Consider the following 24,087-nt stretch of genomic DNA (forward strand, 5'->3'; position numbering starts at 1 on the left):
GCAGCTGACCTGGGAGAGCCTTCTGCACCACATAGAGTGGCCCTGGTTGTAGAGGGTGAGGAACTGAGAAGCAGAAAGCTGGAGCCTGGCATGAAGGCACAGAGCCGATGGGAGTGCACAGACGGGAGAGTGGGGCTAGGAAGTAAGCCAGGCCACATTACTTGAACGTACTGCCCTCACCAGCACAGCCCCGTGAACTGCACTCACCCCCCACCCCCCACCCCATGCACTCAAGACCCATCACCGGCCCCCATTCCTCACACCCCAGGCACCCCTGCCCCACCAACCCCCAATGCATGTACTTGCCCCACACCCCCATCCCAAGTGCAGCCCAACCCACCTCTCCTGCACCCCTCCTGGGCACTGCCCCATTCCCTGTTCCCTGCAGGCTATGCCAGCACACGAAGACTATAGACACTAACCTCCATATCCACTCTACACCTGCCCCCTGCCCATAGTGTTGCATAGCCTCAGCCTGTACCCCCTGAGCTCTACACATCAGTTTATAGCATTCCTAGACCCATGCATGTGCATGGGCCCCCAATCACATCCTTCAGCCCTGGTGTTTACAGCACTCCTAGACCCGCGCATAGGGACGGGCCCCAAATCACATCCTTCAGCTCTGGGAACTTCAGTTTATGGTGCATGTGCACAGCCCTCAGTCATGCTTCCTAGCTCTGACAAAGTGCTGACCTGCACAGCTGGGTCACATCTGCCCCCAACCCACAAAAGCATAATACCACCTTGCTGCCACAGCTCTATGTATGTGCACAAAGGGCCCTGGGCCCTAGGGCTTGCACACCAGGGTAATGCCCCACAGACCTGTGTGTTATGCCCCCACACAGCTGCATCCTCCCTGGCCACTGGGTGTCCATGTTCACAAGCACCAGCATAACATCCCCAACCTGCACCTATACCTGCCCTGCAATGAATCACCACACTGTTGTGCCCCGCCCCATAAACTGCACCCTGCTGCACATCCATCCCGCAAACACAAAACCTTAGACTACTGAAAGAAATCAAATCCCAAGGTAAATCAATCAAGATATTTACATGTGACGAAAACAACAGAAAATCACTAATCATATCACAATGTTGACAGATACATCTCACCCTAATGGTCAAATTGAAACACCAGAGGAGATGCAGACATTGGAATAACTAATCAAAGCTGTTCATACAACTCTACTTAGTAAAATAAATGGGATTGCAAATGACATAAATGAAATCACGAACACAGAGAGCATAAATTGAAAGGATAGAAAAATAGATGATATCACAGAGATATCACAGAGATTAAAGACTCTGTTGACCAAATAAAAAACACACTAGAGGCACACAACAGCAGATTGAAGAGACAGAAGAAAGAATAAGTGATATAAAGGACTTTGAACTCTCAAAACAGCAAATGGCAAAAAAGATGGAAAATTTTGAATTGAATCTCAGAGAAATGATAGACAAAACAAAGCAAACAAATATAAGAATCATTGGTGTCCCATAAGGAAAAGAGGAGTAAAGAACTAGGAAGAGTAGTTGAGGATATAATGGGGGAAAACTTCCCAACCCTTATAAAGGACATAAAAATATAAAAAAGTCAAAGAAGCCCAACGAACTCCGAGCAGAATAAATCCAAATAGGCCTTCCCCAAGACACATACTAATCAGTCTGTCAAATGTTGAAGAGAAGCAGAAAATCCTGAAAGCAGCAAGAGAAAAGCAATCTATTACATACAAAGAAAACCACATAATGCTGAGTTCAGAGTATTCAGCTTGCAGCATGAAGTCAAGAAGGCATTTAAGATCATGAAAGATAAAGATTTCCAGCCAACAATTCTGTACCCACCCAAATTGTACATCAAAACTGAGGGACAGATTAAAGTTTTCACAGGCAAAGAAGACGTGAAAGAATTTATCAACAAGAGACTGGCCCTACAAGAAATATTAAAGGGAGTGCTGCTGGCTGAAAAAAAAAAAAGACAGGAGAGGGAGGTCTGGAGGACAGCACAGAATTAAAGAGTACCAGTAAGGGTAATTTAAAGGATAAAAGGAGAAAGAGGGAAAAGAATATAAAGATCTGACAAATAAAAAAGATAAGATGGTGGATTCAAGAAACACCTTTTCAGTAATAACTTTGAATATTAACTGACTAAAGATACCAATTAAAAGATATAGGTTGGCAGAATGGATTAAGAAATATAATCCAGATATATGCTATTTACAAGAGACTCATCTTAGACACAAGGATGCAAATAGATTAAAAGAATTGGATATCAATAGCCAAAAGAATGGAAGCAGACCCCTATCTTACACTCTACATTAATATTAACTCAAAGTGCATCAGACACCTAAATATAAGAACTAGCACCATAAACATTCTAGAAAAAATGTAGGGGAACATCTTTAAGACCTAGTAATAGGAGGTAGCTTCCTAAACTTTACACCCAAAACACAAGCAACAAAAGAAAATGTAGATAAATGCAAACTCCTCAAAATCAAATGCTACTGCACCTCAAAAGATTTTGTCAAAAAGTTGAAGAGGCAGCCAACTCAATGGGAGAAAATATTTGGAAATCGCATATCAGAAAAAGGTTTGATATCCTGTATGCACAAAGACATACAACTCAACAACAAATGAACAAACAACCCAATTATAAAATGGACTAAAGATATGAATAGGAATTTTTCTGAAGATGGCTCAAAAGCATATGAAGAGATGCTCATTTTCATTAGCTATAAGGGAAATACACATCAAGACTACGATGACAAAGCACCTCACATCTATAAGAATGGCTACTATTAAATGAACATGAAACTATAAATGTTGTAGAGGATGTGGAGTAATTGTGACACAGGTACTGCTGGTGGGAATGTATAATGGTGCAGTCACTGTAGAAGACTGTTTGGCGGTTCCTTAGGTAAATATCAAGTTGCCGTATGACCTAGCAATAGCGCTACTTGGTATATACCTAGAAGAGTTGAACGCTATGTCACAGATATTTGCACGCTGATGTTAATTGCAGTGTTATTCACAGTTGCCAAAAGTTGAAATAAACCAATGCCCATCAATAGATGAATGGATCAACAAAATGTGGTATAAACGTACGCTGAAATATTATACAACAGTAAGCTGAAATGATGTCCTGAAGCACATGACAAGATGAATGAGCCTTGAGGGCGTAATGCTGAGTGGAATAAGCCAGACACAAAAGAATAGATACTGTATGATTCCACTTTTGTGACTATCATAAAGGTATAATCAGAGGCTTACAATACAGAATATAGGGGACTTAGAGATACATAGAAGCTAGAAATGGGTGAATCGTTAGCTAATGAGGCTGATCTCTAATGTAAAGGAATAGATAGAAGTAAAGGTGGTTCTCATGGTTCTATAAGTAATATTACCATATTGAAGATGAACAAGATTGAAAGAGGTTGTATAGACCTATGTGTCCCACTGGTTAACACTAGAAATGTAAATTAGTTCTTACAAGAAGTACTTCAAAGCTATGATTCATGTAAAAAGAGTGTTTAAGTCCAGAGTACAAGGAGAAAACTGCTATTGCATGATATGGGCTATGTTCAAAAGGAAAACATCAGCACTGAGCAACAACAGAGGAAAATAATGTGGGGAGGGACAAGAGTTAAAAAGAGGTTTAGGCTTCCTATTTGGCAAGAGTGGGTTTATTTGTTTACTTTCTCTTGGGAACAAAGAAATTATCTAAAACTGAGAATGTTGGTGGACTGTGGACTTCGGGCACTATACATGATACCTGATTATTGCAGGTGGTGAAGGATGCACTGACTGAGAAGATTGGTGAATGATGGTGTATACTTACGAACAAAGTTAGTGCTGCTACAAAAAGGAATGAAGTCATGAGGCATGCAACGATGTGAATGAACATGTGGAACATTTGGTGAGGCAAAATAAGCCAGAAACAAAAGAACAACAATGGTGTGATCTCTTTAGAAAATGTTTATAAGAAAACAAGGGACCAGATTTTGAGCCTTTATAGCAGACACATTAAGTCCAGAGTGATAATTATTATTTCTGGATTTCAAGAGGATGTTTTATGTATATATATTGTATATATATTATATTATATATATACATTATTTATATAGATTATATATATAAAACCTGATATTTAGAGATAAGAATGAAGCCAATCATTTTGGGGTTAAAGTAATTCAGAACGCAGGGATAAGGAAGACAGTGTCTATATTGTAGAACCACGCATGCTCTTTGAGACCAAAGGAAGAAAGATTATTTGGTCTGGAACTGAAATTTTCTGTAGCGCATAATCTAGCTCACCCTATCTGTATAGCTCATTTGAACAGTTGAAACACAGGGAGCCCAGAATAAGAAAGAGGTCCTTTAATCCTGTATAGATTAATGCAATGCCTGGATACATCCTAGATTATATTAAGCAGATAATCTAAAAGTAATGGCAAAGTTCCTTGAGGGATAGGAGAAAGAATATGAAGCTTCTAACCTTGCCATCAGGGAATCCCCTGATACTGTGTCCAACTTTAAGGACACCCAAATCAATAGGCCATGACCTTCATCCTGAGGCTTGCTCTTGTGAAACTTATGTACGTAGCAGAGAAGCTTAGACTACCTATAGGTATGCCTAAGAATTACTTCTGGAAGACCTCTTTTTATTGCTCAGATGTGGCCTCATTCTCTCTAAGCCCAACTCTGCAAGTGAAATCATTGCAATCCCCCCTACATGGAACATGACATCTAGGAGTGAAAGTCTCCCTGGGACAGGGGATATGCCTCCTAGGGATCAATCTGGCCCTGGCATCTTGGGATCAACAATTCCATCCTGAACAAAAAGGGGAAAAGACATTAACTAATAAAGTATCATGTGGCAGTGGAAGAGAGAGTTCAAATAGAGTCGAGAGGCTACTCTGGAGGTTGCTGTTATGTAAGCTTCAGTTATACCTTGCTGCCTATCATAACCTGCCAAACCCCAACCAGGACCATTCCAGCCAATCCTAAAGAATACCTAGGGCAATATATAAGATTCCACAAGGGTTCTATGCACTAGAGTAACTTTCCAGAAACCTACATCTTCCAGAAGGGTCCCTGAAACTGAAAAAGTCCTGAATCCTTGAGGGCCCAGCCTCTCCAGAACATCAGATAGTTCCATCTCCAGACCCCATATTAGTGACAGATCCTTCCAACATAAAAAAGTTAGAATGGCCATAGCCCAAACACCCCTAAAGAGAGGGATGGAAAGATCAAAAGTGGTGGTGGAGTTATACAGAAGATAGGATTTAACAAATGAATATTAATGCCAAATCATTAAATTGATAATCTCTTTTATTCTCTAGTATCTAAGAGCAGCTAGAAGTAAAAACGTAAAATTGTGGAATTGTAACCATGTCAGACTCTGAAATATGTTCTACAACTAATTGTCCTGTTCTTTGAAATTCATTGCTTTTTTAATTTATGTTATTTTTCAAAAATAAAAATTAAAAAAGTCAGTTGTGATGATAAAAATATATATAAGTGATTCAGTTCCCAGTGCCAGCCCATGCAAAAAAAAAAGATGTATATGTATATATATATATATATATGCCTTCTAGCCTCCGATGTTCTGGAGTAGGTAGAAGGAAAAATCTAAAAGGGTCATATGTAGTCCATGACAAACTCTGGGATCTGTCCTGTGACTACTTGAAGAGTACTTTAAAAGCTATTGCTTTTTTATTTCTTTGCTTTGTATATACATTATACAACACAGTGAAAACATTTAAAACAGAAAGGAAAGAAAGGGAAAAATGGTCTTATAATGGGGATGTTTACATCATATACATGTAATGTGTTCATTGATATAGTTGAGTTCAGGTGTACTATTTTGCAATCTAATTTGTATTTATGCTTTCTAGTCCCCCCTCTCCCCCCCACTTTTTACTACCTTTCTTGATTATTTTTATGATTCCATTACATTTCTGTTGTTGACTTTATAGCTAAATTCTTTTCATTTACATGGTTATGAAGAATACCACTGCAATATTTTAATGTTTGAAGCCTACAAAGATAGATTGTGATGAATTAAAGAAACGTGTTTTGAATCTTACAATAACCATGCAAATTCAAAATATGTTTCTTTAATTCATCACAATCTATCTTTGTAAACTTCAAACATTAAAATATTGCAGTGGCATTCTTCCGTTCCCACTCTTTGTACAAATTATATTTTAATTTTAGTTTTACATTAAAATACTTTCATAATATTTTATTAATTTTACTTCAAACACTAAACTTTTGTTTTGTTTCATTTTGGATTTCTACATTAAATCACTTGATAATACATTGTCATTTTTGTTTAACCATCATTATGTTTTTGTTTTGATTTTATAATGCAACTCCTGGGGAGCATTCATTTTCCCTTTATTGTGGTAGTAACATATTTAAATCATACAAATTTCTATTCTAACCACTTTCAAGTATACAAGCCAGTGGTATTGCTTCAATCACAATGTTTTGCTACCATGATGTCATTACCAAGTTTTTCCATTATCCAAACGGAAACTCTGTAACAATTAGACGTTAACTCCCCGTTCACCTTCACCTTCCACCCCTGATAACCTATAATCTAATTTCTGTCTCTATGTGCTTGCATATTCTAGTTATTTCATAGAAGTGAAGTAATACAGTAGTTCTTTGTGTCTGGCATAGTTCACAAAGTAGAATATCCTCAAGGGTAATCCAATGTAGCAAATAATAAAACTTCATTCTTTTTTATGACTGAAAAATATTTCATTGCATGTATATACCACAATTTATTTATCCACTCATTGTTTGATGAACACTTTGGGGTTATTTCCCCCTTTTGGTTTTAAATATTAGCATACAAATATTTGCCTGAAACCTGCTTTCAATCCATTTGTGTATATACCTAGAAGTGAGATATCTGAGTCACATGGTAGTTTAATGTTTAACTTTTTGAGTGTGGCCATAGTGGTTAAACTACTTTACATTCCCATAAGCAATGTACAAGTATTCATATGTCTCCCCGTGTTGCTCAACACTTGTTATTTTCTGTTCTTTTTTACTTTTTCATAGTAGCATTCTAGTGGGTATGAGATGGTATCTCATTGTATTTTTATTGGAATTTCCCTAATGGCTAAAGGTGTTGATCATGTTTTCCTATTCTTATTGGCCCTTTTTGGAAAAATGTCTATTAAGAGTTTTATACTTTTAGCTGTTATATATAGTTCCTTGATCCGTATGAAGTCAATTTTTATATATGGTGTGAGAATAGGGGTCCACTTTCATTCTTTTGAATGCGTGTATCAAGTTTCATAGCATTATTTGTTGGAGAGACTGTTCTTTACCATTGAGTGGACTTGTAACCCTTGATAAAAAGTAAATTTTCTGTAGTTCCTGCCCCAATCAAGATGACAGAGTGAGAAACTTCAAGGCTAATTCACCAACAGGAGTTGTGTTCAACCAACAAATATTTGCAAAAGTATCTTTCTCAAAGGTCCAAAATACAATTAAAGGATTGCAGTAACATGTAAAGTACTAAATTAGGAAGGAGCATCTTAAAAATAGTAGGTACTCATGGCACCCTGTTGGCATCAACAAGAGTTTACGTTCACTCAAGAAAGGGTGATGGGTCCAGAACACCTCTGTCAGCTGGGAAGGTGCATGGCAATGTCTGCTGGCTTTCTGTTTGTTTCATAGGGCTTCCCCAGGGATGTTTTCCTTCTACATCTCCAAAGGTCTCTGGCTGTGTGGGCTCTGCTGGCACTAATGCTTTTTCCAAAAAGGTTCCTTCTTAAAGGACTCCAGTAAGCAACCCCACCTCGAATGGATGGAAACACATCTCCACAGAAACCACCTAATCAAAAGTTACCATTCACAATTGGATGGGTCACATCTGCATGGAAACAAGAGATCCCACCCGGCAATATTGAATGAGGGCTAAAGAACATAACTTTTGTGGGGTACATGACAGTGTCAAACCAGCACAGTTTTTTTAGCTCCTGGTATTCAAGAAAAATTCTTTCATAAGAACTTTGTACATAAGCTTAAGGAATAAATGCCTCAGACTCAAATTCCAGTAATAGGTTAAAATATCAAATTATCCAGCTTTCAACAGAAGATTGCAAAGCAACCCAAGAGAAAGGAAGCAATGGCCCAGGCAAGGGAAAATATTAAAGCATTGGAAACCATCAAGAAGGAGGGCAGACCTTGTACATACCAGACAGTTTTTTTTTAATGGTGCTAAATATGCACAAAAAGCTAAAGGAGAACATTGACAAGAAATAAAGGAATTCTAGAAAGAAAGTTGACCACAAAGAGTTTATCAATGGAGAGATGGAAACTATGAAAAGGAAGCAAGCAGACTTGAAGAAACAGTAACTGAAATTTTAAAACCCAAAGAAGGTTTCTAAAACAGATTAGAGTTGGCAGATAAAAAGAATCAGGGAACTTGAAGATAAAACAAAATCATCCAGATATTAGACTACAACAGTATTATTTTTCATAAGTTCAGTTATCTTTAAAATAATGTTTAATGAGCTCACAGATCATTCACTTTTGTAAGCCAGCAATAAATCAACCATAGTCATACTAAGTCTTATGTCTTCTACAAATAATTTTTATTCTGATACTTCCCTGAAAACACTTGTAATCAACTACATGTCAATTTGCTTCACCTTCAACAGAAGGACACCTATGGAAAGGACTATGTATGCCAAATTCTCTGAGGCACTGGCTTCTAATGATATTGCTTAAATAGCATTTAAAGCATCTGTTCTAGTTTGCCAGCTGCCAGAATGCAATACCAGAAATGGAATGGCTTTTAAAAGGAGAGATTTATTAAGTTTCTGGTTTACAGATCTAAGGCCTAAAGTAAGTCTATAAAAATGTCCAAATTAAGGCACCAATAAGAGGTTACCTTCACTCAAGAAAGACCAACGAAGTTCAGGGTTTCTCTCTCAACTGAAAAGGCACATGGTGAACATGGTGACATTCGGCTGCATGGGCCTTTGTGGCTCTCATGACTTTGCTGCTTTTTCCAAAATGGTTCCTTCTTAAAGGGCTGAGGTAAACAACCCCGACTTGAATGGGTGGAGAAGCAGCTCCATGGAAGCCATCTAATGACATTACCACTCATAGTTGGGTGGATAACATCTCCATGGGAACAATAAAAACTTCCCAGCCAGGAATATTGAATGAGAATTTAAGAACATTACTTTTCTGGGGTCCACCAAGATTGAAACCAGCACACCATCCAACTCAACTGCGTTGATTTCCAGAATTCTACTGAAGAAGCTTATGGGTTTATGAGATTGGTAACACAAGATCAAATGAAACAAGATTTACTGACCTAGGACTAAATGAAATGATAAAGAATGATTATCATTTTGTTTGACTTAATGTTACTGTTTTACAATTCTCTTTTCCAGATACACAGGATCCCTTACTATTTTCCCTTAAGCTATCTATTGTTCTTGACACATTCATCTTTATTTCCCTGCCTGACCCCTCCAGAATTTGGAAATTCTTATTGAATATTATACTTTCATTGTAATATAATTATTCATATGTGTTTACTCAAAATCTGTCCTCCTTGATAACAGGAAATAATAGGAAGCACTGATTGTATAACCAAGTCTTAGGAATGGTAACTCAAGAACAGAGGAAATTCCAAACCTAGTTCCTATTGTAGTCTACAACTTGATGCATTTGCTTGTGCTTACCCAAATTGTGTAAAAGCTATAGCAGAAGTTGCCAAATTAGGCAAAGCCTCAGCAAATGTAACTCTGAGCAGACACAACATTTTTCCTCCAGAAAACTGCCTTCTTATAAGATCCTTCTACTTTCACCTCCTAATCTGCAACTAAAGTTATATAGTGTCCTTAACCCTGCTTCTCTTTTGCTTGTATACAATGCTGGGGAAACCTCATGACTGCAAATTGGTAACTTCACAATTAGTTACTCCACAGTGCTCCTTTAACCATTCCAATGTCATTCTATTTTTTAATGGTTCTTATGATAGAAATTTTGATGGTAAATTCCAAGCAGGCTCTATGTGGTTTCCACACACTGTGAACTGATTGGATAAGGTAGCCTTCCATGATTTTCATCTGCTGAACAGGAAGACCTCTATGCTTTCTATCTGAAGGAAAATCTGTCAATATCTATAGTGATATGAGATGTGCTTTTGGTGCAATCCAGGATTTCAGTCTGCTATGAAAACAAAGGTGGCTGGCTCCTCACTTCTGATTCTCCCATTAAAAAGAACAAGCAACTAGGGTCTATAGTTAAAAATGACATTATAATACTGTTCCATTAATTGTAACAAAGGCAATATACCAGAGCTAAATGTCAAAAGGAGGGGTTTATAAATGAGGGTTATAGGATTCTTGTTGTTGTTGTTTCTTTTTATTCTTTATTTTTTCTTTTTCTATTTCCTTTTTAATTTTTTAAATGTTTTTTTATTTTTCCTTTTTTCTCTGCAGAAGAAATTGAATTGTCCCCAAATAGAGTATGGTGATAAATGTATAACTATGTGATTATACCAGTAGCCATTGATTGCTCACTTAGGATGGATTGCATGGAGTGTGAATAATACCTGTGCCTCCCTCTGGGAGCAATGTAGTATGGCTCCACAGGAGGCTAAGTATAGCATTGCCATATGATACTGAAACCCTGTTATTTAGTACATACTTGAAATGAAAGCAGGGACATGAATAGACATTTTTACATTGGTGTTTAAACTGACATTATTTACAACTTGCAATGGATGGACATAGCCTAAGGATACATCCACAGATGAATGGAAGGGCAAATTGTGGTGTACACATAAAATAGAATATTGAGCAGCTGCAAGAAGGGATGAAGTTGTAAAGCACACAATGATATGAATGACCTTGAAGACACTATGTTGAGTTAAATAAGCCAGAAAAGAAAGGACAAATATTTTAAGGTCTCCCTAGTATAAACTAACTAAATGAGAAAATGCTGAGAATTTAATTTGAGAACACAGGTTATTGGGGGATAGAGAATGAATAGAAATTAGGCAATCAGTGATTAAGGATTATGGAACGTTCAATAAAACTGTAAAGTTTCCTAGATTGTAAACTCTTAAAACAATCACATCTATTCCTGAGTGTTAACTGCTTTTCCTAAATTCTGAGATGCTGATCTCTTTGTGTATAACCTGGTTGTTCCTTGGAACTTTGTGTATCTGTGTGACACCTGAGATTCAGAGTTGGAAGACAGCATTACTCCATGCAGCGACTGTTTATAAAGCTGGAAAAGAGATCAGTCTTCAATTAGAGATATGAATGAAATGGACTTAGTTAGGACTAAAGTAAATCAGAATACAGGATAATAGGTGATACTGATAGTAGTTTAAAACTTCGTGTGAGACCAAAGGAAGAGATATCTATGTCATACAAAATTTCTATTTTCTTTAGCATACTATCTGATTTAACCTGTCTGGTAAGGTTATTTAAACACCATAATTACATGGAACCTAGAATAGGGAATAAGATCTTGGTAGTCTGTACACGTTAAAGTAATATCGTGATACATCTGAGAGTATTTTGGACAGAAAATAAAAAAGTGTTTGCCAAAGACCCATTGAGGGACTAGGGGAAAATATGGAAATATTAAATTTCCCCACCTTGGAAATTCCTAATGTTCTCACAAGCATTAGTGACTCCCAATTTAATAAGTCAAGCCCTGGATCTTGAGGCCTGCCCTTATGAAGCCTTTCCTTGCAAAGGAGAAGGGAAGTTTACTTATAATTATTCATAAGAATCACCCCTAGAGGACCTCTTTTGTCCACAGATATGGCCTCTCTCAGCCAATTCTGTAAATAAACTCACTGCCCTCCCCCCATGTGAACATGACTCCCAGGTGTGTAAGACTCCATGGCAATGTGGGACATGATTCCCAGTGATGAGCCTGGTCCTGACATTCATAGGATTGAGAAAGGCTTCTTGACCAAAAAAGGGAAAAAATGAAACAAAACAAAGTTTCAGTGGCTGAGAGATTTCAAATAGAGTCAAGCTTTCATTCTGGAGTTTATTCTTATGCATTATATATGTTCCTTTTTAGTTTCTAGTGTACTATGTTAGAAGGAAATATGTGAAACCGTTGACCCGTAATTCATAGACTTGATTCTTGATGATGACTATATAACTATATAGCTTTTATTGTGTGTCCATGTGATTGTGAAAACCTTGTGACTGATGCTTCCTTATCCAGTGTATGGGAGATGAGTAATAAAGACAAATAAATAAATGGGACATTAGGGGTATAGAATATTTTGAGTGTTCTTTTTTAATGAAAATGCTCAAAAATTGATTGTGATGACGAATGTACAACTATATGATATACTGTGAGCCATTGATTGTATACTTTGGATGGATTATTTGGTGTGTGAATATATATCTCAATAAAATTGCCTTTAATAAAAAATTGGGCAAGCAATAATCTCCTTCTGCCATTTTATTCCCATATATGCTTGCATCATTATGACAGAGGCTCATACAAAAAGAAACAAGGCTGAATATCAAGTAAAATACCCAGATGAGATTATAAAGGCATAAATTAAAACTATTTAAATTAACTATAGAAACTGACCTTCAGTGACCCAAAATTTGACCTTTGGCACTGGATGAACATTCATAACACTTCCTTTGGGAAATACAACCACTCCCCATATGAAATAGTTACTAGCATACCTATGTCTCCATGAATAAATTTGGCTCTGATCACTTATTCTCACACCAGGACATGGCCAAATTTGCAGATCCTTAATGTATTTGCCAAAGATTATCTCCAGTATGTAAAGGACACCTTTCCTGACCAACCAGACAGATACCCCATTAACCATTATGTGGAACCAGGAGACTGTCTACAGGAAATGACACCAATGAAAGACAACCCGAGACCCTCATTAAATGGTAACCTACTAAATGTTCATAACTTCTGAGACTACAACTAAAGGATATTGAACTGTTGGGCCACATCTCTCAACTGAAAAAAGCTCCACCAGGGTTCTGGATTGTTCTTACTTTGGAGACTTAAAAATCAAAATAGCCAGGAACTGAACTAGATAATGTCACAAAGTAGGCTCAAGAGCAGACAGATACTTATGGTTGTCTCCAAGGCATTAAAAGACTGGGATCCAGTGCTTTTTCTAGATAGAATTCCAGAACTGAGTCCCTGCCACCACAGTGAAATGATGTAATGATTATGCTGACATAAATTAATGAGGAATATTATCCAGCCTCTGCAAATTAGCAGAGCTTCCCCAGGAAGAGTTCACCCAGAAGTTCTGTTCTTCCCCCTCCACTGGACTGACTATATAATGAGTTTCAGCACTAAAGAGGCTCCAAGGATCCACATCTCCCTATATCCCATAGTGTAGTTAGTTGTAAGGGAAAGATACATTTGTAGAGTCTGTTCTATTCAACTGATATTGCCACTGCCTGCAACTGATGTTGCTATTGCGTGACTTTGGTAAGAAACAACTGAAATGTACACTCTAGCTGGAAGGACTGACTATACTCCCAGAAGGAGGTGTATTTTAATAAAGATATTTAGGGCCCAGGAAGCTCCTCTCAGTCCCTAGCCTGTTCCCAGAGAACCAAACTGGGCCCAGTCATGTAAACTAATTGGAATTTGGCCACTATTGTGTAAAGTTACCATAAAAACTGCATGCAAGCAGTTCAAAAGAGAGAGGAGAGTCTTATGAGAAAGAGACAGCATCTCAGAATCTTATCTAGGAAAAGAATGCTCTGCTATGGATTTTTACTAAGACTCTGAATGCTGTTTCTAAGATTGCTGTGGATTTTTACAAATGAGACTTAGAATTCTGCTTCCAAAACTTCCCAGCACTTCTCTTCAGATCTTGATGCCATCTTATCTGGTGATGTAACTATGCCTTATTTTTGAAAGCTCTTTTAATTATTTTCTTTAATTACTTCCCTAATAAAATCTGTCTTTAATCACTGGAGTCTGTGTTGTCCGTGAATCTGAACCTATAAATTAAGTGGCCACAAATATCTTATTGCCTTTTGTGTGACAGTAGTCTGGACCTATGCAATGTGATAGGTGGCCCAGTGCCAGCAGCAACATCGAAGGTCTCAGGTACTGACCAGACCACATAGGCTACCAGGCAATGGCAACTTCACAATACAGCTTTGAATTCATTCTACTGTCATAATTACTGAATTTCTGGGGATATATTTGATATTGAACATCAAGAAAGGATGGGTTTTGATATATGATCCAATCTGAGATGAGAGGTTTACCATTTTCAGTATTAATTGGCAGACAGATTTTTTTAGTTCACTACTTTCTTCATATTGAAACTTTTTTTTATTCCATGACTTTTCTTTGCATTTCTATATATTGCTATAAGGTAAGAGGCAAGAATATTTCTTTTTGTTTAACTGCCTGTTTATGTCTATAGTGCCTGAACTGGTACCTAGCCCATTTTTGGTGCTGGGATTTGAGAGAACCCACTTAATATGTCTCTTCCCCCCACCCCCTGTGCATTTTTGAGTTTAAAGGAAGACAATGGACAGTTGACTAGATATGGGATATCTTTTGTTTTAAATAAAAAGCTTGTGGAGCATAGTTTTGTTGTGTGGAAGCAAAGAGGTCCCTAATATTGCACCACCCCACCTAGCCAAAGTGTCCACAAAGTCCAGGAAGGGCTGGCAACCACAAGCCTGACTCTGAATGGCAGAGAATACTCTAAAATGTTAAAGCCCAAATTAGGAAGAAAATTCCTTCTTCATGGTGGCTATTTAAGAGACATGGAAGGAGAGTCTAAGCAAGCATTTATCCATCCTAATGGCACCAAAGACCTAAATCACTACTCTGTTTGTTGACAGTTTTTATCATATATATTTTGTACAATGTATTTTTGAATGAATGATTTGGAAGCATTAAAAACTTTATCTTCTGGTCAATATTAACTGTGTAGGTATCTTGTTTGTAAAACATTTTTATCTTCATTTCTTGATAGAACTTCTATTGACTCCATCCTAAAATTCTTTCTTAAATGAGCTTGCTTTGACTTCCTTCCCATAATATGTGTCTCTGTAACAATCTGTATTTGATGATTTAAAATTTTTAAATTGTCTGTAGGTCCCACTGATATGTAAGTTTTATCTTGCTTGATGTTTCAGGAAGAATTTACTTATTTACAAGTGGTAAAATTGTTTTCTTGAATGTATTTAGACGTTTTATAATAGCTCATATTGTGAAATGAATTTTTCCCATATTTGATTTGATTTTTATCCACTGATGTTTAGACAGTATTTATCTTTGAGTTACAGTGTGAGAGGAAATCTATGAATTTTTGTTTTTGGTTTAACCAAGCACAGAGTGTTATAAACTCTAAAACTGTGCTTTATTTTATTATTTTTACTGAATTCCATCATAAATTAATTTTGTCATATCATTCACTTTATTTTCTTTACTAATAATACTAATTTTATCAGTTGTGGGCCTGTGCCCGTCTGAATCTGTGGTGGACCCCAGAAAAGCCATGCCCTTTGATCCTCATTCAATATTTCTGGGTGGGAGCATTTTGATTGTTTCTATGAAGATGTGACCCACCCAGTTGTGGGTGGTAACTTTTGAATACATGATTTCCATTTAGGTGTGTCTCCACCCACTGAAGGTGGAGTTGCTTGCTGGAATCCTTTAAAAGAGGAAACATTTTGGAGAGAGTCCCTTTTGGTAGAGCCACGTGAAAGCCAGCAGATGCTGCCATGTTCGCCATGTGCCCTTCCAGCTGAGAGAGCAACGTCGAACGCTGTTGGCCTTCTTGAACCAAGGTATCGTTCCCTGGATGCCTTAAATTGGACGTGTCTTTGGACTTGTTTTAATTGGGACATTTCCCCGGCCTTGGAACTGTAAACTAGCAACTCATTAAATTTCCCCTTTTAAAAGCCATTCCATTTCTGGTATATTGCATTCTGGCAGCTGGCAAACTAGAACAGGGCCTGTCTTTATATTAGTCAGGGTACTTTAGGGAAAAAGAAACAACAGGGGATATCTGCAAAAATATGAGATTTTATAAAGGTGTATCACACAACTGTGGGTATGCATGAGTCCAAATTCCATAAGGCAGGCTGTGAGCTGGCCACAAAGGTTAAGGTCTTCAGTGAATACCCCAGGAGAGGATGGCTGGCTAAAGTTGAGATGAAAGTTCTCCCTTCTGATTGCTGAACTCATTACCTCTTCCTTAAGCCTTTAACTGATTGGACTGAACATCTCATTGCAGAAGACACTCCCTTTAGTTGATCATAGATGTAATCAGCCATAGATGCAATCAAATTACTATTAATTTAAGTCCACAAAATGTCCTAACAGTAATGGTTAGGCCAGTGCTTCCTTGAACAGACAACTGGGCACCAAGAGCTGGCCAAGTTAACACACGGACCTAACTATCACAGTCTTCAATACATTTCAATTTCTCTGTACTCATGTAAATGTTTTACTCAACTCATTTTCCTTTTGCTAATATTCAAGCATGTCCTCCAAGCATATGAGTGACTTTTAGCAGTGTTACTTTTCTGTTATATCCCATGTGTCTCTTCTCTGAAATAGTTTTATGTTGCTTTTACTTGAAGTTTTAGCCACTCTGCCAAGTCAATTTTCCATTCTCTCAACTTAAAATTTCTTACCTATATTATCATATATCTACTTTGAAGTCCCATTTAATAACATTTTTCCTGTTTTTTTAAATCAGTTTTTGTTATTAAATAAGTGAGTATTGGAGATTAGTATTTTCTCTTGGTAACATCAGTGGTTGGCAAGAAACCATACTGCCTTGTCTTGTTGGGGAGGGCATCTTTGGGGTCAAGAGCACATGACAGTTGTATGTTACTAACTCCATCTCTGAACAACAGTATGCCAAAAAATTACAAGAATGTAAATCTATGGCAATGTAATCCATGTGTAAATGCCTTTACTTACTATCCATTCTTAAATAATATTGTACTCTCCTGGGAGGAATTCTATGATGTAGTTACCTGTGGTAGATTTCAGCTGAGTGCCAGCCTTGACACGCACAAACATAGTTCAGGGTAGGAGTAAATCCTAAACCAGAAAACCAGATTGGAAGTCTAAAAGGAGGAGAATTTTGATGCAGTAGTTATTCCATGAAAAAAAAGAGAGAAATCCTTTACTTACAGAGCAACATGTGGAGAATATGTGAGGTTTCACATTGTATAAAACACTCCCTGTATATGAAATATGTCTACAGTGGTTTTGAATTTCTTCATCAATATTAAAATTCTACTGATGTCAACCCTAAAATCAAAGTGAAAAAAAGCCTTCAGCTGGAGCTCATATCAGGAACATCATGATGAGGAAAGCATCTAATAAGAATGCTTAATCACACAGTTCAACCCAGAGTTGAGTTCAGAATTTTGCCTAATGCTTAATTAATGAAAAAAATTTTTAATGTAGGATTGTGAAGTGATCTAGGACTGCTGAATGCAGAGTTTTGTAGTGAGTAGTAGGCAAGGATATCAAAATTCTTTTCAGTAGCTTAATACTTGTGAGTACTGATGAGTTAAAAGCTGCAGGTGAAAATGCTATATGTTGGTCAGTTTTTATTTTTACACAATTCTAACCATAGTTATAATGACTAAGTTGAATCAGAAAATAACTTTGAATACTAACTGAAAAATGTACAAACCAAGATGATGTGTCATAGTTGTCATATAGTGTTAAAAGGTATGTATACACAATGATGAGTGAAACATAGATAAATAAACAGATAAATTGGGAGCAATTTCTTTTGATGCAGGCATTTTCCATTTACAATGTTATTATTGGTCTTGTAACTTAAAATTGAATTAAAATTACTTTAAATCTTAAAAGAAAAATAAGGTTAGCCATCCTGAAGTATTGGGGGTCCTGGGTAGGAAATCCCCCATAATCCTTATCAGACATTAGCTCGTTCACTGCATTAAAAATGAGTTGCCTCTTTCTAGGTCCTGGAGGGCCACTAAGGCATCAGAGGGAGCTCTGGTAGCACTGGGCTCCTCAGCACCTGCTGGCCACGGGCTTCAAGAAGGACTCCTCATCTCTGTGCTCCACATCCATGCACGTAAACATGAGGGACCACAGTGCTGCTGCCCATTCAGGTGCCAAGCCTCACTTTGCACAGTGACTTCTCGACCCCAAGTGGCAGGCCAACCTGCTGCCATCCTCTGGAACCCTGTGTGGGAGGAGGTGGAGCATGCATGGTGCCTGGGATGGCTGCCATCCAGGAGGACCCTGCCCCACATCAGCTGCCTATGCATAGGTGCCAGGAGTGCCTCTGTCTCTACCTGACTCCAGAGACCAGCCCTAGCTGGTGCCCACCAGCCACCCCAAGAGTAACAAGGAGCTCCACTTGCAGTCACCTCCCTGCTGCTCACCCACCCTGTGCTCTTACAGGAAGACCAGGAGTTCCCACTTCACAGCTACCTGGTCTCTGACCCTGATGCCACTGGTCGGCCAGCCTGTGTGGATGCTGTCATTGCCTGTGGCTATGCCAGCTGTCCAAGGCTGACCTGTGAGGGGAAGGGCAGACAGACTGAGTTCTGTGACCACTGCAAGCAGACCTGCCCTTGAAACAGACCTGCAATATGGCCATTTAGCAGGGGCCAGAGAGTTTGCAAGTATAGGACCAAAGTGCCCTTCAGGTCTTAGAAGCAAGAATCTGGGCCAGATGACATCAAGCTTGCCCATGATGCAGCATTGGCATCACTAAGATGAATGAGGGAGGCTGTGGATTTTGTTGGCTTTGTCTAAAAGAAATCTCAGACTTGACATACCTCAGCCCAGCTTGCTGTACCTTCTGGACAAGAAGCCTGGGAGCCCTAAGAAGAAAATTCTTCGGCTTCTGGGCTTATTGATTGGTACTCTAGCAGGGGCTCTCCCTCATGGCTGGCATCTCTTTCCTGCCCTGGTCATTGACATTCCTGTTTGAATTGGCAGGAAGATTCTTAGCAAATGTGAGGGGAGGAAGACCTACCAAAATAGGAGGAATTTTACTCCATCACAGGTGGAGTAACTTTGTTGGGCATGTCATCCCTTTATTTCTGTAGTTTGTGCTTGTCCTGGCATCCCCATTAAGCTGGCATACATCTATAGGGTAGTGACCATTTCCCTCTGTCCTGGAGGAGGCTGTGGAGCTAGCACAGCCAATGGAAAGGGGGTGAAAATTGGATTTGATGAAGATAATGGTCCAATCATAGTGGTAGATACCTGGCAAGCACATGTATGCAGCACTGGTGGAGCCCTCCAGATGAACTCCTGTCATACAGGTTCCTACAATGAAACAATCAGCTTTGCAGCTATTTCAAGCACACTGAGTGGGTAATTCTGTCCAGGGGCAAGAAAACAACAGGTTAGAAGTCCAAGCTGATGTCCCAAAGGATAGCTGATATTGTTATGGTTAGTGACAATGGAAGCATATGTCATGGCTAGATACATGATCAGTTCTTACATGCCACAGCACAGAGCAAGGAACAGCATGGAAATTCAAGTGGACACTGAAGCCAAACCAAGCCACTATCAGCTGGTGAGTGGAAGCAGTTCACCCCATGTTCATGCTCCGATGGCAGAAAATGAGGAAGCTAAAGGAGGTGGTGATGACAGCAGTAGTGAGGGGAATCCCCTTTCAAACACCAAAGCCATGAGCAAAAGGACTGCCTGGCCAGGAAACCTTGGAACATCAGCCTGGCCCAGCCTGAGATCATCTGTAGTGAACTGGAAAGTTCTGATAGGCAGTAAGATGGTATGCCAGATATCTCAATAAGTGTGGGTCACCCAGCTCCCTCTTAATCCCTCCACTCCCAGAGCCCAAAGTGCATAGTGCTCAAGAGCCCTTGTGAACCTCTTCCCCACTGAGGATCAGATTGTCTTGAAGCAAGAAGGTACAGCAGCCTGAGTATCATGTGGATTGAATGCTACTGTTCTGAGAAACATACCTGTAACTCACCTCATTTCAAATCTCTTTTTTAAGGGAAGGGGTATGTATTTTATTTCAAAGAGTCTCTGGTCACAGGTTTTTCCAAGTAAAATTCTGAGAAATTTGCCATTTCTTACCAGATAAAATATGGAGATTTTGCTCTTAGTCCCACCCCTATAATCCCCTCCCCCATTTTAGTTTTAAATCAGGGATAAACTGATGGTGGTGATCTGTAAGATGTGTCAGAGTGTATGTGTGCATATTGTATGAATGCTAACACATCACTGAAGAATACATTTTGATAAAGATTTCTGTCGTAATTCAACCTATCTCATTTTCCTTGTGTTTGATCCAAACAGAATGCTATGTCTTTGACAGTCTCTACAGTTGAAAGCCATCTTGGAACAATGGCACCTTCCAGTATGCAAAGATGCAAACTAATCATGGCTTTGGGCCTTATAGTTAGACTGAAGAATTATTAGTTGAGTCAACCAGATGGGGAAGTTGGGCTTTAAAGAGGACCTATTTGCCCTGTAGAGACAGCTATGCAGTTTTCCTTTTAAAGCATTATTAACCCTTTTCTGCATAGTGATCACTTATAGTCATGTGCTACAGAGAAGGGAAGAGGTGGTGGTCTCAGGAAACTCTTCAGAGAGACTCCAGTGGATGTTACAGATTAGGGAACAAAAGTATTCTTATTAGAGAGCAAAATGTACTAATTCTGCATAATCATCAAGCAAAATCTTAGGCTTTTGCTGTGTTCTGATGTACACTCTTCCTGTTTCAAAAAGTTTTCTCAGTTCAAAGAGCTTTCTCAGTTTCTTAGCTTTCTCAACATTTTCTCACTCTAGTTTAAGTAAGAAAGACTAAGGAACCTGACTGAAACTTATAGTGAAAGGGGAGAGAAGACACATCAAAATCTCTGAGCATATTTTTTCCTGATCTTATAAATTCATCATTATCAAGCCACATTAGTACTACCTAGATTTTTTCTCAGCCTAGGATAGTGTCCTCAGAAATGAAAAATCATACGTAGCATGGCAGGAAAATTAAACAATAGAATTCATGAGACCTAATGTAAGATTCCAAGTCTGGTAGTAACTTACTTTGTGGCTGTCTAAGTCTATTTCACTCTCATGCCCCTAATTTCCTCAACTCTCAGAATGTATTTAAGGAGCTTCCAGTGCCAACTTCTTTATCATCTTAGGCTTGGGCCCAGAGGAAGAATTGGAAATATCGTTTTGCTGGGGACTAGTCTTCTTTCTATTTCCTTTCATACATGCACCTGATCTGTCTCTCTGGCCTGCGTTTACAGTAAGGATGCTGTGTCTGGATGACAGCCAATTTGGAAGATTCTTACCTGTTGGACACTGCAGCCAGGCTTGGGCTGCCTGTAGCTGGGATAGAAAATACTGTTAGTGAACTTAGGGTCTCTGAAAGAAAATGGCCTAGAGGGTTTCTTTATATCAAATGGAACCTCTTTGGAAAAAAGAGGCAGACAGTCTGGAGATCTCTGAAATGCAAATTAACTTGAAGCCTTATCAAGGGAACAATTAACTTGGATACAATCAAAGAAGTCCGATGGACAGACTAGAGTTTATAGCCAAACTTCTACTCTTATCTAGGTTCCAGCATTTACTGTTGTCAGACTTGGGGACTTAATCTCTAAATCTGTTTTCACATAGCCAAAGTGGGGATAATACTCTAATTATGGGATTACAGTTAAATGAAATGATATACTGACAATGTTTTTGGTAAAGTGCCATTTTTCTCATCTTGCAGGATTAAGAAGTAATTTAAGGGAGATTCTAATGTCATCTAAGAAAGAAGTTCACATCTTGAGACCAGAACCTATGAAAAACAGCTAATTCTAACACTTTGCAACACTGCCCTTGTATCTCTCAGATGAAATGGTTCATCCTTTTCAAGGTTGGGTTCATGTGTCAACTTGACTAGGTGGTGGTACCCATTTGTCTGGTTAGGCAAGTGCTGGCCTGTCTATTGTTATGAGGACATTTCATGGCCTTAAATCATAATTACGTCAGCTGTATCCACAGCTGATTGCATTTTTAATCAGCTAAGGGGAGTGTCTTCTACAATGTGTGATGCACATTGTAGCCTTAAAAAGGCTTTTAAGGGGGATTCAGAAGAAACAGTTTCTCTTTCTGCTTCAGCTGGTGAGCCTCTCCTGGGGAGTTCGCCAAGACCCATTATTGGAGTCATCAGCTTCACAACCTGCCCTACAGATTTTGGACTCTTCCATTCCTATGGTTGTCCAGCCAGCCTCTCCTAAGAGTTTGTTGAGGAACTTCATCAGAGTTACCAGCTTGCAGCCTGCCCTATAGGCCTTGGACCCTTACATTCCCATGGTTGCCAGCCAGCCTTTCCTGAAAGTTCATTGAGGACCTTCATTGGAGTTACCTGCTTGTGGCCTGCTCTACAGACCTTGGACTTTACATTCCCAAGGTTACATGAGACACTTTTATAAGTTTTATATCTATGGATATTTCCTGCTGATTCTGAGAACCCTAGCTAATACAGTCCTCAGTCACCTGGAGAAGATAATGAGTAATGCATTGAAAACACTGGTTCTCAGCTTAGAAAAGGAGAAAGTGGAATCTTTGCACATAGCATTTTTTCATTTTAGATAGTCCTACTATGTTTCCATAGTAGGGACAAAATTCTTGTCCCCCTAGAACTTAAATTCTAGTGGGGGGAGACTATTAGATATATAATCTGGCTGAGGATAAGTGCATTCAAGAAAAACAGGGAAAGGACTACTTTAGACAGGTGGTATAGGTTTCTTTGGTGAAGGTATATTTTATTAGAGACCTGAATGAAGTGAGGAAGAGAACCATGTTGATATCTGTGGGAAAACCATATGAGACAAGAGGAAACAATGAAGTGCAAGGGCCCCTAAGTGTTAGAATTAGCTGTTTTTCATAAGTTCTGGTCTTAAGATGTGAACTTCTTCTTTCTTAGATGACATCAGAATACCCCTTAAATTACTTCTTCTTAAGCCTGCCAAATGAGAAAAATGGCACTTTACCATTATCTTCTGTTTTAAAAACACAGAAGAACATAGAGGCCTGTATGAAGCAAATGAATGAAAAAGAATAGATTAAGTTAAAGGGGTGGCTAGAGGAAAGACTATGTAGATGAGCAACAAAATGCTGAAGAAAAGGAAATTCTAGGTTCCTCTGAGGCCAGGAAGTCACAAAGATGGGGTGCTCATAGGCAAATTTATTAGGGCCTGAAACTGAAGGAGGAGGAGTGCATGTCTGGTTACCAATCCTTGTTGGATGGGTCAGTGGAAAGAAACGTATGCAAGTGGTAAATGGATACTTATCATTCAAAAAGAAAAGAATATGTTGTCACAGAACATAGAGCTGTCTAGGTGAGCAGATGGAAAATCATTGTAGATGTGGGGAGTGTACTTTATCAAAATGCCCTAGAACAGCCAAGGGGTACATTTACTAATTAAGGCATTTCAATGGCACTGACATTTATTGATATATTTCTTAAGTTTCCCCCATAAAACCCCATTCTATGTCTGGATTAAATGATACAATATAGAAAAGCCTGAGAGAAAAAAACAGCTCCCTAAGGAGAATGCCCATCTTGGAAGTCAGACCTTGAGCAAGCTGGCTAGGGAAAGGGCAGGAGCTGCAGGATGAGTTCTGACCCTTCTTCAGAGCAATTAATTTCCCTTTCCTTCCCTGAAAATTCATTATAAACCTGAGGTCTGTGAAATCCTAATAGATGGAGCTAGAGAATGCAAGGGGTGAACATAGCACCTGAGGTGGATATAGCATGTCTGTTTCTGTTTGCATATTCAGATAACTAGTGAGAGGGTCCATAGCATCCCTGTGATCTTCAAGGAGAACATGACACAAATATTCAGGAATCAATGGCACAGATGTAGCATATAGGAGGAGTATTTTCAATATAAATGAATTTATTCTATCATACATAAAACAGTGCTTTAGTTGCTAATATTTTATTGAAGGTCTTCAACATACCAGAACCTGGATTTTTCTGGGGACTGAGTGGTAAAATATACAAAATTCCTAACCTCACAGAATTTAGATCTTATTGGAAGTGATACAAAAATGTGC

At 38.6% G+C, this 24,087-nt stretch overlaps 1 long non-coding RNA gene and 1 pseudogene across 1 annotated transcript in view; both read left to right on the forward strand.

Annotated features, from left to right (window-relative positions):
- Window positions 1-17,988, forward strand: part of LOC143648176 (uncharacterized) — a 64,493-nt gene extending 46,505 nt beyond the window's left edge. The window contains exons 2-3 of the long non-coding RNA XR_013158423.1: window positions 3,783-3,913; window positions 15,656-17,988. This is a non-coding gene — a long non-coding RNA (uncharacterized LOC143648176). The remainder of the gene's footprint in view (window positions 1-3,782; window positions 3,914-15,655) is intronic.
- A 405-nt stretch (window positions 17,989-18,393) lies between these two features.
- LOC143680813 (E3 ubiquitin-protein ligase RNF19B pseudogene) lies at window positions 18,394-21,751 on the forward strand (annotated as a pseudogene).
- The last annotated feature ends 2,336 nt before the right edge of the window (window positions 21,752-24,087 follow it).

Source organism: Tamandua tetradactyla, chromosome 1 (genome assembly GCF_023851605.1).
Source record: "Tamandua tetradactyla isolate mTamTet1 chromosome 1, mTamTet1.pri, whole genome shotgun sequence".
NCBI lineage: Eukaryota > Metazoa > Chordata > Mammalia > Pilosa > Myrmecophagidae > Tamandua > Tamandua tetradactyla.